The sequence below is a fragment of the Mobula birostris genome, chromosome 13, assembly GCF_030028105.1.
Source record: "Mobula birostris isolate sMobBir1 chromosome 13, sMobBir1.hap1, whole genome shotgun sequence".
Classification (NCBI taxonomy): Eukaryota; Metazoa; Chordata; class Chondrichthyes; order Myliobatiformes; family Myliobatidae; genus Mobula; species Mobula birostris.
In genome coordinates this window covers 78,277,307-78,289,761 of record NC_092382.1, presented here as the reverse complement: position 1 = coordinate 78,289,761, position 12,455 = coordinate 78,277,307, and the positions used below count along the sequence as shown (strand labels likewise).

Below are 12,455 nucleotides of genomic sequence, written 5' to 3'. Positions count from 1 at the left end.
ACTATACGGTAGAAAGGGAGGCAAATGGAATGTCAAGATTTATTTCTAGAGAACTAGAAAATAAAAACAAATATGTAATGCGGAGCCTTTATAAGACTTCCATGTGACTGCAGCTGGAATATGGTGAACGGTTCGGGTCCCTTATCTAAAACGGATGTGCCGGTGAAGGAGATAGTCCAGAGGACCGTCACGGTAATGATGCCCGGAATAAAAGAGTTACATGTGAGAAATATTTTAGGACCTTGGGCTTTGGTCGATGGAATTTGGAAGAATGAGTCGGGGATCTCAGTGAAATCTATCGAATATTGACAAGTCGAGTTAGAATGGACCTGGAGAGGATTTTGATGTCGTGCTAGAGTCGAGGACCAGCGGGCACAACCTCAGATAAGGACGTCCCTTAAGAAAAGGGACGAGAATCAATTTCTGTAGCCAGAAAGTTATGGATTTGTGGAATTTATTGCCACGCATAGCCGTGAAAAGCAAGTAACTGGGTATATTTAAAGCGGCAGTTGAGGAGGTGGACAGGTAGTAAGGGTGTCAAATGTGACAAGGAGAAGGCAGGGGAATTGAGTTGAGAGGAATGATATGTATGACCATAAGAGCATAAGAAATAGGAGCAGAATTCGGCCATCTGGCCCATCGAGTCTGCTCCGCCATTCAATCATGGCTGATCTTTTTTTTTTTTTCTCTCCTCATGAACTCCAGTTCCCAGCACTCTCCTCATAACCTTTGGTGCCATGTCTAGTCAAAAACCTACCAATCTCTACCTTGAATACGCCCAGCGACCTGGCCTCCACAACTGGATGTGGCAATAAATTCCACACATTCACCACCATTTGGCCAAATAAATCTCTACGCATCTCTGTTTTGAAAGGGCGCCCCTCTATCCTGACGCTGTGCCCCCTTGTCCTAGACTCCCCTACCATGGGAATCACCCTTTCCACATCTACTCTGTCTAGTCCTTTCAACATTCGAATAGTTTCAATTAGATCCCCTCGCATCCTTCTGAATTCCAGCGAGTACAGTCCCGGAGTCATCAATCATCCTTGTGAACGTCCTCTAGACTCTCTCCAGTGCTAGCCCATATTTTCTAAGATGAGACACCCAAAACTGTTCACAATACTCAAGGTGAGGCGTCAGCCGTGATGCAATGGCGGAGATCGGTGAGCCGAATAGCCTAATTTTGCTCCGATATCTTGCGGTATTGAGGCCAAATTTGGTGATAAATGAATGATGAATATCGCTTTTCATGACTCACATAACAAACCGCCTGGCGTCCCTGTGACAGAATTTGGAAGCTTGGATGTTTTAATGTGACAGTTTCAAAAGTGGTCCCCCCGATTAACATGTCGCGACGAGGATGGGATTCGAACCCACGCGTGCAGAGCACAATGGATTAGCAGTCCATCGCCTTAACCTCTCGGCCACCTCGTCTGCTCTTCTCTCTCTTGTGCTCCGAAGTTCTGATTTTCTTCACAGCATTTAAAACTTCTGCTTTAGGCCCACCCATGTGTGTTCAGATTCCAGGCCGAATTACTTTGCTCGCCGTGCTTACCAGAATTCATGGAGTTGGATAAGGACAGTTTAGAGAGATATGTGCCAACCACAGGAAACATGGAAATCGGTATTTTATGCACTTTGGACCCCATGGACGTGCTGTGGCATAACTATTGAATCCGTGCTCTGTAACTCGGAGAAACTGTGAATGTTTTGAGTTGTAAAATGAGATAAATTTATGTCGAATTAAATAAAATTTGAAGAGCTTTGTTATCATATTGCTTGATTTCAAGTAAACAAATATTATAGGAATTTGCCATCTGGTTCGAGAATGACGATTTCCGTGTTTTGGGCAAATGCAATAATCCGATAGTTACCACATTATGACGCGCTGATGGCACGCCCGGCTGTGCGCAGCCGCAGATCCGAACACCCTAACGCTTACCCGACACATACACATGGCTACTCGGTTTGGGAATACCAAACCAACGGCTGAAAACCTGAAAAGAAATCGAGTTCACTCTATCAATAATGTTTTGAATGTGGTGGACCATTTCACTGATTCCAATCCCAGAATATAACGCCGCTGCAAAAGACCGTGGCATGTGTCTTTGAGAATTCCTTTCTGTGTGACAGTAACTAAATATTGTACAACTCAAAGCAGGAATGCATGGAGAGATATTGACAACAGGTCGAATGTTCACCTGGGATGAAATCACTGCTTGCGTGTACCTTTAGCTCGGTCAGGAAGCCACTTAACAGGTGGGAACTCCATGCATCATTCAGCATGTTCCCTTTCTCACAAAATACGGCGGTGTGGCCTAATGGATAAGGCGTCTGACTTCGGTGCTTGACATGGTGGAAGTTATCAGAAGATTGCAGGTTCGAGTCCTGCCACGGTCGTTTTGAAAACCTGGCGGATTCGGTTCCATTCTGTCCCTCACTCCATGCAGCCAACTGGTTGTCTTAATGCCGCGTGGGGATTAACCGGAGTACTGCACCATCGGTGAAAATGTAATGCCTCGTCTTCACAACATATCATATTATGTGGTATTTCTGCAGACACTTTCATAAACAATTGGTTGGAGCTTCTCAGACGCTCAGGAGGTGCTGCTGGGAAGGTGAAGTTTATTTCCCATTGAGCTCCGTCTCCGAGCACACCTCATCGGCGAGGATTCACCACCCAGCAGTGACGGTACATTGTCCTGTCTCCAACCCTCCTTCTCTTCTTGGACTCAGCGCACTGGTCCTCTGCCTGTTCTGGGATATCTTCATCACTAATTGCCAACTGGACATCAACCGCCTCAGCATCAGGACACCCTCTGAATACGCTGCCCTCCCGAATCTCAACCCCCATCCCCAAATTTACCTTCAATCACGCAGACAAAGTGCTGCTGTTGTAGAGTGGCGGACTGACCTCTACCTTGCTGAGACAAGGCGGGAACTCTCAGACACGTCTTCATCCCTACACCTTGAATAATCCCGACTGCGGACAATCACAGAACTGTCTCCGGGGTGCGGACGACCACAGAACTGTCTCCGACATTATTACAGACGTCATCAACTCTGGAGAACCTGCATTCACTGTACAAAACTCATGGTTCCATTGCCCTGAACTGCTCGCTCTACCTCCTACTCGATTCACAAATCTGATTGTCCAGGTAGGCTTATTGTCTCGGCCTACTCCTGCCCCACTGATTATGTGTTCGCATAGCTCCAGTCCATCCTATGCCCCATACTCAGTCCCTTCCCACCTGCATTCGCGAACCTTCCCGAGCTCTTGATCGACTCACTAAATTCCAGTTCCCTGGCTATGACCATCTCATATTCTCTGTGAACGTCCAGTCCCCGTATTAAAAGGCCTTAAAAATCTCCACATTTCTCAAGGAAAGAACCAACCAGTTCCCCTCTATCATCACCATCCTCCGTCTGGCAGAACTGGTCCTCACCTTAACAGTTTCTGCTTCGGTTCCTCCTACTAACTCCAAATTCAATGTGTAGCCATGGACACTCGCATGAGTCCAGATATGTCTCCCATTTCGTTGGCTAAGTAAAACAGTCCATGTACCTGTGATGGTCCGGTCCGTGAAATCCGCATTCCCGTTCACATTCCGGTTCATCGATCCTTATTCCGGGTTTTCCTGTGTTCCCTTGTTCCATTGAGTGCCTTAATTGAGGCGCCTGATTCTCGTTTTGGGCTAGCACATAAATACCTCTGGAAACCAAGGATTGGCTGCCGGATTGTTCCCTTACCCTCCCAGTCTGAAACCCTCACAGTACCTCGGCGGTTTCCTCGGCAGTCACCTCGGCAAGTATCCTCGACAGTTATCCCGGCACTGCGTCCTAGAAGGGACCCGCCTGTGTGTCCCAGAAGGGTTCCGGCCCTGCGTCCTGGAAGGGTCCGTGCATTGTGTCCTAGAAGTGTCCCGGCCCTGCACCTTAAAAGTGTCCCGGCCTTGCGCCCTGGAAAGGTCCCTGCCCTGCGTCCTAGAAGGGTCCCGGCCCTGCGCTCCAAGGAGGGTCCCGGCCCCGTACGTAAGAGTCTAATCAAGCCGAGTCCAAGAACAGAGCCAAATCTACTCCAAGAGCCACGTCCTGCCTGGATTTCCTCGTCCTGCGCTGCAGCTCCTCGCCCAGCCCAGGAGTCGCCGCCATTCCAGGAAAGCCTACCATTCCATCCCCAGACCATATTTCGGGCATTCTGAACGTCTGCTTTTCTTTCTCCTACCTCCATCCAGGCGGAGGGATGCTCACAAAGCGCGTTGGCCACTTGCGTAGGTTACGGCGTCGAAGTGTCGCAGAAGTATAAATCAGCCTTTAGGAAGAAGCCACCAGATGTATCGGCAACAGTGATGTGGTTGCGGGATCGTAGGGCCGACCACTGAATTGCTTCCAGGCGATAGACAGAAATAAAAATGACCCAGGGCTCATAAGAGAATCTGAATGTCACAATCTTTATAACGACACGGAGAACGAGTGTTTACCTCAGATTCATTCAGAGTCCAGAGTGTTCCTTAACCAGAAGCACTGGATGAACAAGGGATGTGCAAAATGCTGAGCGGTGGATTATTGGCAATACTTATCACATTTACTCATGCAGAGTCAAATATCGCTGTGATGATTGTACGTTCTAGTATCAATTGTTTGGCGACAATAAAGTATGAAGTATAAAGTATTTTGCTCATTTGATAGTTGTGTATTGCTGTGTGCAGCGCTTTATCAGCTTCCCTGGTGGTCTAGTGGTTAGGATTCGGCGCTCTCACCGCCGCGGCCCGGGTTCGATTCCCGGTCAGGGAATTAACATATTGTCGCTGTAATTTAATGTGCTAATTTTATATTATGGTGTGGATTAGCTTGCTTCCACTATAACCCCATTCCTGTCTATGCTTAACCAGCATTGGCCTGATTCAGCACCATAAAACCACAAAATATAGGATCAGAATTAGGCCCTCGGGCACATCGGGTTTGCTTCGACATTTCCTCTGAGCCCCATTCTCCTGCTTTTGTATCATTTCATGCCCTGATCAATCAACAATCTATCGATCTCTGACAATTATACAAAAAAACTTGGACTCCACAGGGGCTCGTGGCAACAAATTCAACAGATTCACCGCTCTATGGCTAAAGAACTCACTCCTCATCTCTGTTCTAAAAGGACGGTCCCCTATCGCGAGGCTCCGTCCTTTGGTCTTATTTTCTCCCACCATAGGAAACATCCTCTCAACATCCGCCCTATCAAGGCCTTTCACCATTCGATAGGTTTCAATGAGGTCACCGCGCAACCTACTGAATTCCAGTGAATGCGGGCCCGGCGCCGGCAAACGCTCTTCATGTCACTAGCCAATCCATCCTAGCATCATTTCTGTGAATCTCCTTGGAACTCTGTCCAGGTCAGCAATACTTCCTCAGGTAAAGGAACTAAAAATGCTTACAATACTCCAAGCAAGGCCTCACCAGTGCTTTGTAAAGTCTCTGAATCACATCCTTGCTTTATATTCTAGTCCTCTTGAAATGAAAGTGAACATGTGCCTTTATCACCACAGATTCACCCTACAAATTAGCCTTTGGGACATTATGGTGCAGTTGTGTACGTCGCAATTGGAGGCCTGTACAAGGACTCCCAAGGCTCTTAGCGCCTCAGTTTTATTGCTTGCATTTTCTCTCCTTTTAGAAAGTGTGCTCCTTCATTTTTGATAGCAAAGTGTTCGACCATGTATCTCCCTGCACTGCATCCCATCTGCCACTTCTTTTTCCATTCTCCCAGTCTAAGTTCGTCTGTAACCTCTCTACCTCCGAGAAGGACCTCCTGCTCGTTTCGCTCTGAAGAATCTGTACATGGTGAGTGGAGTGATTCGACTATTCCAGGTTCCAGGTCCCTGCAGTGGAACTGTTGGAATGTTTCATTAATTTCATCTGCTTTACCGGTGAGATCAAAAACCGTTTCATGACAATATACTGTGCCCGTTTAGCGCTCATGTAAGCTTCTTCATCTAATCTATTTGCTATCTGTCTACCTGTGCACCAGCAAGACACGTTTAATTAGAAAGAGGACAGTCAACGCACCAGTGTCTACTCTGATTCTGACTGTTGGTGGTTGATCGAAGTCTTCGTGTTTACACATTCGTCCCGGCGGTGAATGCATCACGGGATGACATTGTTCCGCATTGCCCGTAAGAAGTGAAAAGTGAGTCAGAGACAACATGATTGTTCAGCAATGCGTCTGTATCTCCATCGCCTGATCACAGCGGTAGTCGGCTTAGTAACCAAGCATTCTTCTTTGCCATTGCCTTCCATATCATGTCTGTCCAGTGATATCTGACATAACCCACTGATACGAGTCGTGAAGGAATTATGAATTGATACAGGCTCTTCGACTCAAAGATCCATTCCGACCACCTTCCCACCAGAGTAAGTCCCAGTTTCCTGCGTGCGGATCATATTCCTCTAGGGCCCGCCCTTCCGTGAAACTGTTCTACCTGCTTGATCTACTTCTGGCAGCTCATACCACATATTCACTGAACTCTTCACGGAAACGTTGCTGCCCACGTTCCTTTCAAATATTCCAATGTCAAATAATTTGGTCTCCTTTGCACAGAAAAAAAGGCTGTTAACATTCATTTTATCTCTGTTTTAAATCTCAGTCTCCTCGTCTTGGAATGAACAAATGGCAGGCTTGGACAAATTCTTTATATAACCCAGTTCTTGGTGCTGAAAACGACATTGTATAACTTACTTGCACTGTTTCCATTTTATTGGCCTATTTTCTATAATGGAGCGTCCGAAACTCTACATGGCACTCTATCCACAAACTCAACAACGACCTATCATAATGTCTTACTTTTCGTTCCTTCCTGTTGCCCTGAATGAGGAAGGCCGGAATGAGAAAAGGCTTTTCACTATACTTCCGAATTCAGCGAACAGTGAGCTTGTGCCTTTGGGTCCCTCTTGTCAACTGTACTCCGGAATGCCCTGCTATTTACAGCACAAGTGCTTTGCAAGTTTTATTTCTAAAATGTACGACATTATACATATCTACGTTGGATTACATTTACAACACATCCGCCACTTCTTTAACTGAACCAGGTACGCTTGTAATCAAGAGTAATCGCCCTCATTATCAACAGCACCGCCTAATTTTGTGTCATGCAGAAACGTCCTGATCAAGACGCGATTTTGCATCAAAATTACCGACATAAATAACAATTAACGAACAACAGTGACCATATCGAGCTGACCACCACACATCCTCAATTGCACCCTTCAGTTCCTTCCCAACTCTTTCCCCATTCTTAGCTCCCCACTCTAGTCATCTATTCTCTACGTTCAGTTCAGCGGCAGTGTGTGAATCGGAATTGTGTACTATCTCCTATCGTCCAGAGATGTTACCTGACCCGCTGTCCACTATTTCTGCAGCGATTCGTTATTTGTTCTGTATGACATTTGTTAGACAAGGAGAACATGACTTTGACAAAAAAAATATCGCAGATGCAGTCTCAATAAAGCCCGAAATAACTGTGTGAGATCTTACAGACAATAACTTACAATAAATACAATGTACAATTTGATCTTCATCACGACTCACTGCACCTCAATCCCTCGCCTATTAAACACACTCAGTGATGCTGTCTCTCTGTAGAAGAAGGTGACCATATATTTCCCATATTGGACTCCAGTCGTAATCACCCAGTTTGACTACATCACCTTGACTCATCTGGACGGGTTCATCACTGCTCAAATCTCAGTGAGTATTGCCTGGTTCAGTCGAGTTTATTGCCGTGTGCCCAGGGACGGTGAGGTACAGGTACAATAAAAAACTTGCAGCATCATTGCAGGCTCGAAGAGACAGAGAGCCCGCAAAACATAAATCATACAGTTCTGCATTATTAACAAAAGTTAGATATAAATCTTGTGTCATTTTTAGACTTGGAAATCATCCCTCGGGCAAACTGATGATATAGATTGCGAACAACTGATCTCCAAGCATCGGTCCCTATTATATCCACTGAGTTAGCATACTGACCCAAGAAATGCCTGTTTATTCCTTTTCTTTAAACACATAGACAACAGTAAGAAGAGCAAGACTCTAATCCTCTTCAGCCAGCCCTGGCATTCAAAAAGATCAGGCTGGACCAAACTTGCTCTCAGTCCTACTCCCCATACCACACTTGCCGGTCAAAAGTTCTCCACCAAATCTTCTTCCGTCTCCCTAGGTGAGAGGAGATAATCTTCTGTCGTCTGCCTTTATTTCTATGCCCTGATAACGCCCCCAGCTTCCGATAAAAGCATATGGATATAAATCTTTTAAAATACGGGACATTGTTCTGAGATTTTGCTCAGGATTGAGAGGACTTTGGGGACGCAGAGCCAGTCAGGGTCCATGGGAGAGAACAAACACCGGGTGAAACCCTTTTCCGCCATTGGTCAACATATTAGATTGACATCTGCACACACCAATGGGAGCTAGGTATGTTGCATGACTTTGACGAGGGTTGGTTTGTGGGTTGTTGGCTGATGGCTGGAGTGTGCACAGTCGCTACACCACACCAGTCACAACCGGCGAGGGCGATATTGACGGAAGATCAGCGAACCAGCTTATGTACGACAATGTACTGTCGCTTGCTGGTCAAGAGTGTATTGGGGAGTCTGCAGTGCGAGTGACATGAAACTGGGAAAGCTTTTCCCTTTCATGGACTCGTCTGCCCTGTTCAGCGACTGGGTCATAATCTCAATCCCCCTCCCACTCTCGGCTGAACAATATTTCTTATTGAAATAAGCAAATATTTTATTGGTTCAAACTTCGATTCTTTTCCAGCTCAAATTCATATGGTGGTCGTATCTTAACGGAGGATTGAACTGAAGTTCTGGGAACAGATTTATTGGAAAATCGCTACTCCTTCATGCCTTGTTACCTGTTCGCTCCTACGCTGCCGCACCAGTTCACGTCTCCTACCCTACACCCCAGCTGTGTTGTAAAGGAATATCTATAAACTTCCCACCCCAAACAGGCAGTCCTTTCTCTGAACACAGACATTGATTATTGATTGCTGAACGCTTGCTTCAGCCTTGAGAGGATTGAGAGGACCGTGTGAGAGTTAGGAGGAAAGAAGAATGTAGAGAGAGAGAGAGAGGGGGAAAGAGAGAGAAAGAGAGAGAGAGAGAGGAGAGGAGAGGAGAGAATGTGTGTTTGTGTGTGTGGGGGTTTGTGTATGTTACAGAGAGAGATAGAGAAAGAGCGAGTCGTGGAAGTGAAGCAGGGGAGAGAGTCACATCGTAGACAGGGCAAGAACGATAAGTGGGGGAGTTTGAAAGGCAGTGAAAGAGAGTGAGTTACACGGCAGTTTATCAATTTAATGTTCACTTTGGGCCATCGTTTTCCTCATAGTGTTTTCTTGACCATCAGAATATTTCACCCCAGCGAGAAAACGAAATGTTACTTTCCATCCCTTCATTTAAACTCGGAAGCTAGAGGGCTCGTAGGAATTGTCACCGTTCGGACGGAGGAGGGAAATAGTTCATGCGTTTACACATGATCCTCCAAAAGAGGGAGCAAGAGAGGGCGCTACGTTATACTCATTGATGCTACTTCCCCCAGTTTCTTCAATTATGAAGATAATTAACATTAAATTGGTGCCATTAATTCTAAAATTTCCAGAGTTACTGTTGATTTGGATGCAGGAATTCTGCTCAGTGCGATAAATCGTCCCCAGTCTAGCTGAAGGAAGTAGACTGGTGAACGAAGTGGGGCGCTCTGTATCCATATAGCTGTAGAACTCGCCGACATCAATCGCTCTGTTTCTACCCGAAATCTATTGTTAGATACTCGTTTGCAAAATAACAATGCGTCGCTAAGTAAACTCCGCGAGAAAGGGTTGTTTAATCTTCCTCGCCGAGATTGATCAGAGTCGGAGTGAAAATGAACTCTTGGCACTGAGAATGGAAGAGTATTGAAGAGTGTAAGAATCTTAACATTTGCCGCCTGGATTTGGCAGAGAATGTAGCGTTCAGACAGCAGCCAGGGAGTTATTGACAGGCAGGTGGAGTTCTGGTCCCTCGTGCCTGTAGTGTGAGCGCTGCGAGCAGGGCTCGAACCTGCGCGGGGAATCCCCATTGGATTTCAAGTCCAACGCCTTAACCACTCGGCCATCGCAGCTCCATCAATGTTAATCACTCACCGTAGCACTGCACCTGAAGTGATTTATTGTCAGTGATGGAAATGATAAATCGTCATTCCAATACAAATAGTATGATTGGACAATGTGGGAATTTGTTTCAGGATAGGTAGGTCAGAACGTGAGTGTAGAGGGATAACACTGGCGTCAGTATCGTCAATGAAGGAGATTTCCACTGCTGGGGATAAAGGTCAGGATTAGAATCAGGGTTATAATGACGGATATATGTTTTTTTTTTTTTGTTTTATGGCAGCTGTACTGTGTAACACATATAGAATAATAATATAAGATCCATAGGTCCATAAAACAAAGGAACAGGAACAGGAATTCGCCACATCGAGTCTGTTTCGCCATTGTAGCAGAGCTGATTTATGATCCCCTCAACCCCATTCCACTGGACATGGACATTGACGTCCTTAACAAACAAGAAATTATCAACCTTGGCTTCAAACACACCCAATAACTTGGCTTCCATAGCCGTCTGTGACATCTAATTCCTCAAATGCAGCACCCTTTGGATAAATTTATTCTGCTTCATCCCTGTTCTAAACTATCATCTTTCTATTCCGATTAGTCCACACTTGGAGTACTGTGTCCAGTTCTGGTCACCTCACTGTAGGAAAGATGTGGAAGCATTGGAAAGGGTACAGGGGAGATTTATCAGGATGCTGCCCGGTTTATAGAGTATGCATTATGATCAGAGATTAAGGGAGCTAGGGCTTTATCTTTGGAGAGAAGGAGGGTGAGAGGAGACATGATAGAGGTGTACAAGATAATAAGAGGAATAGATAGAGTGGATAGCCAGCGCCTCTTCCCCAGGGCACCACTGCTCAATACAAGAGGACATGGCTTGAAGGTAAGGGGTGGGAAGTTCAAGGGGGATATTAGAGGAAGGTTTTTTACTGAGAGAGTGGTTGGTGCGTGGAATGCACTGCCTGAGTCAGTGGTGGAGGCAGATACACTAGTGAAGTTTAAGAGACTACTAGACAGGTATATGGGGGAATCAAAGGTGGGGGCTTATATGGGAGGCAGGGTTTGACGGTCGGCACAACATTGTGGGCCGAATGGCCTGTACTGTGCTGTACTGTTCTATGTTCTATGTTCTATTCTGCGGCCCCGCTCTCTAATCCTAGACTACCCCACTATTGGAAACACCCTCCGTACTTCTACTCTAAGTAGGCGTTTCAATATTCGATAGATTTCAATGAGATGCCCCTGCAGTGAGCACAGGCACGGAACTATCAATCTCCCCTCGTTTGAACCCGATAACCCATGCGTTCCCGTGTCATTCCCGTGAGCCTCCTCTGGACTCTCCGAGTGTCTTCTGACCAACGTCTTATATCTGTCAACATTGCATTGTTGCTTTTATATTCTACTCTTGAACTGAATGTTAAAATTGCATGTTAAAATTCCTTTACCTATGACTAAGCCTAGAAGTAGGCAAGTAGAGAATACTGCGCAAGGTCTCTTTGTATCTCTGGTTTCTGAAAACTATCCTCTTTTAGAGATGTTTGTTATCTTTTTTTTTTCCAAGGAGCATCACCGTACTACACGATGATCTATTTGACAAATCTTCGCCCATTTTCCTCAACTGTTCCTTGAACCTTGGAATACGTTGAAGTCAGGCTACCCAGTCAGTATATTATTTCCTTTTCTTAGCTTCCTTCGCTTCTTTCAGAGTGCAGTGACAATTGCAATTTTTCAGTCATCAGGAACCATTCCGGAATGTGGTGATACTTGAAGGAGTACTACTAATGCCTCCAGAATCTCTTCAGCTACCTCTTTCAGAACCCTGGGGTGTAGTCCTCAGGTCCAGGTGACATGTATCTTCAGTACTATTAGCTTCACCAGCACCTTCTCCGTTGTCTTAACATCTACTCTCACTTATGTCCTCTCCTACACGTTTATTGGTGCCATTATGCTGCTATCTTCCACAGCGCAGACTGACGCAAAATATTCATTCAGTTAGCCCATCTTTTAATTTTCGTCCATTACTACTTCTCCCGCCTCATTTTCCAGCTTTCTGATATTCACTCCCGCCTCCCGTTTATTCATATGTCTGAAAAAATGGTATTTTCATCTCTATTATTTTCCACTTAATCTTTCCTGTCATCAATCTTTAATTCCTTTTCATTGGTTTTTGAAAGTGTCTGAAACCTTCAGCTTCCCACTAATGCTTGCTGTATTATGAGCACCGACTTTTGCCTTTATGCTAACTTTACTTTCCATTTTCGGCCACGGTTGCCTCATCCTCCCCTTCGAATATTTATTCTTATTTGGGATGTATCT

General features: G+C 45.5%; 4 non-coding genes across 4 annotated transcripts; 2 read left to right on the top strand and 2 right to left on the bottom strand.

Moving 5' to 3' along the window:
• Window positions 1-1,352: 1,352 nt before the first annotated feature.
• trnas-gcu (transfer RNA serine (anticodon GCU)) lies at window positions 1,353-1,434 on the bottom strand. Its single transcript has one exon. It is a non-coding gene; the product is annotated as a tRNA-Ser (tRNA).
• An 873-nt stretch (window positions 1,435-2,307) lies between these two features.
• On the top strand, window positions 2,308-2,400 carry trnar-ucg (transfer RNA arginine (anticodon UCG)). The gene is made up of 2 exons: window positions 2,308-2,344; window positions 2,365-2,400. It is a non-coding gene; the product is annotated as a tRNA-Arg (tRNA).
• A 2,322-nt stretch (window positions 2,401-4,722) lies between these two features.
• Window positions 4,723-4,794, top strand: trnae-cuc (transfer RNA glutamic acid (anticodon CUC)). Its single transcript has one exon. It is a non-coding gene; the product is annotated as a tRNA-Glu (tRNA).
• A 5,271-nt stretch (window positions 4,795-10,065) lies between these two features.
• Window positions 10,066-10,147, bottom strand: trnas-uga (transfer RNA serine (anticodon UGA)). Its single transcript has one exon. It is a non-coding gene; the product is annotated as a tRNA-Ser (tRNA).
• Window positions 10,148-12,455: the final 2,308 nt, after the last annotated feature.